This window comes from Momordica charantia, assembly GCF_013281855.1.
Source record: "Momordica charantia cultivar OHB3-1 chromosome 2 unlocalized genomic scaffold, Mcharantia_2.0 BLBB01000002.1, whole genome shotgun sequence".
Classification (NCBI taxonomy): Eukaryota; Viridiplantae; Streptophyta; class Magnoliopsida; order Cucurbitales; family Cucurbitaceae; genus Momordica; species Momordica charantia.
In genome coordinates this window covers 16,374,178-16,377,042 of record NW_028275160.1, presented here as the reverse complement: position 1 = coordinate 16,377,042, position 2,865 = coordinate 16,374,178, and positions in this window count along the sequence as shown.

Below are 2,865 nucleotides of genomic sequence, written 5' to 3'. Positions count from 1 at the left end.
ACTGACTCTTTTTCAAAAGAAAATAGCATGATTTTTCAAATATAAATAACACCTTATCTTTCTGAAACAACGACTGACACAACGACTGTCCCCCCCAAACTTAAGAGAGACAGTGTCCTCACTGGGAAAAGACTTTTGCATCGGATGAAAAAGGCTTAACAGTAAAAAGGACAAGGACTTCCTATATAGGGGCAAAGAAAAAGCTTAAAGTCTGTAAAGATCAAAAAGACATAAAAGAAAATGAGTTTATCACATAAACAAAGGAAATAGCTCAAAGCTTAGTCAGGCATAGAACCGAAAACTCAACAATCTCTTATAATCATCATCGACATGAAATCACATGCACAGCACAGATGCTTCAAAATAGGCATGTGAAAAGCTAAACTAAGGTTAAGTGAAGGCATACTTTAAGTGATCAGAAGATAAACGATACTAATTTATTCATGCTTCAACTGAGCTCGAAACATAATCAATACAAAAAAACATGCGTAGTAATGCTAGAATATGCAAACTACGTCATTAACCAAAAGAAGAAAACACAAAAAATAGCAAAGAAGGAACCTCCCCTTCATGAAGTCGGAGGTTGTGGACTAGGATCAGTGTCAGTACTGGGAGATGGATGACCAAGGATAGCAGCTAGCGCTGGAGGCCATGAAGGTAAAACCGCAAAATCCAATGAAGCCCTTAAGTTGTAGATATGTTGCACGACTTCTCGAACCTGAGAGTTTTCGAAATGCTGGAAAAACAGGGCAGGCGCCAGGCGCCTGCATAATTCTTTTTTTTTTTCAACGTTTTCTTTTTTTCTTTTTTTTTTCAACGTTTTCACAAACATTCTCTTAATAAGAAAAACTTTATAATTAAACAAAAAGAAAATACAAGATACAAAGACTTCCTTCCTTTACTTTTGTTCTTTCAAAAACAGATAAGAAGGAAAAAAACATTTTTCGCAAAAATTTATTGACCTGAAAGTTGAATAGAGGTTTTTCCTCTATCCACTGGTTCTCCAAAATACGGCTTAAGTCTCTGCCCATTTACTTTAAAAACATTTCCCTTAGAGTCAACTAGATCCACTGCCCCATATGGGTAGACTTTAAAAATTTGAAAGGGACCAGACCATCTAGACTTAAGTTTTCCAGGGAAAAGTTTCAACCTAGAGTTGAATAACAGAACCAGATCACCTTCTTGAAGATTGTTCGGCCGAAGACGCCTATCATGCCACTGTTTAGTTTTTTCCTTAAACAACTTAGCATTCTCATAAGAAAAGTGCCTGTGTTCTTCTAATTCCAACAATTGTAACTTCCTCGCTTCACCTGCAGCCAACAAATCAAAATTTAATTTCTTAGTAGCCCAAAATGCTTTATATTCTAGCTCAAGAGGCAAATGACATGCTTTTCCAAAAACTAGCCTATAGGGGGACATGCCGAGGGGAGTCTTAAATGCTGTCCTATATGCCCAAAGTGAATCATCAAGCTTAAAAGACCAATCCCTACGGTTAAGATTTACAGTTTTTTCTAAAATGTTTTTTATCTCCCTATTAGATATTTCGGCTAACCCATTCGACTGAGGATGATATGCTGTTGCAACCCTATGACGCACATTGTATTTAGTCAGCAACTTTTGCATAGACCTATTCACAAAATGAGCCCCCCCATCGCTTATCAGACAACGCGGGGTTCCATAACGCGTAAAAATGTGCTTTTGCAGAAAACGAATGACAACTTTGGAATCATTGGTAGCAGTTGCAATGGCTTCTATCCATTTCGAAACATAATCTACTGCTAACAATATATAAAGCTTACCATTAGAAGATGGAAATGGACCCATAAAATCTATACCCCACACATCAAATATTTCAATCTCTAGGATTGGGGTTTGAGGCATTTGGTGCGTTTAGATATATTACCTGTCCGTTGGCATTTGTCACAAACCTGGGCAAACTTATGTGCATCTTTGAACAGAGTGGGCCAAAAGAACCCACTTTGCAAAACTTTGGCTGCGGTTTTGTGTCCTGCAAAATGTCCTCCATATGGAGACATATGACAAGCGTCTAATATCGCCTCGTGCTCTTCTTCTGCGACACACCTGCGTAAGATATTGTCAGGTCCTAGCTTATATAAAAAAAGGCTCATCCCAACGATAACATCGAACTTCATTTAGAAATTTCTTTACCTGTTGCTTGTTGAACTCATAAGGAACTATTCGACTTACCAAATAATTTGCTATATCGGCATACCACGGAACTGAATCAACTCGCAAGAGTTGCTCGTCAATAAACTGTTCACGTATAACAGTTCCATCATCACAGAGCGGGGATTCCAATCTAGACAGGTGATCAGCAACTTGGTTTTCAGTACCCTTCCTGTCCCTAACTTCAATATCAAACTCTTGAAGTAACAAAATCCACCGTATCAAACGTGGTTTAGCATCTTTTTTAGCAAATAAATATATTAAAGCAGAATGGTCAGTAAAAACAATGACTTTTGTGCCTATCAAATAAGACCTAAACTTATCAAAGGCGAACACAACTGCTAACAGTTCCTTTTCAGTAGTAGTGTAATTGAGTTGTGCACCGGTCAGAGTCTTACTAGCATAATACACAGGATGCAAGATCTTGTTTTTACGTTGTCCTAACATAGCTCCTATTGCATTATCACTGGCATCACACATGAGCTCAAAAGGTAAATCCCAATTAGGTTCGATAATTATAGAAGCTGAACTTAGAGCAACTTTCAACATTTCAAATGATTTTAAACAGTCATCATCAAAAACAAATGGTCTATCATGTTCTAACAATTGACACAAGGGTTTAGAAATTTTAGCAAAGTCTTTTATAAAGCGGCGGTAAAATCCCCCATGCCCTAAAAA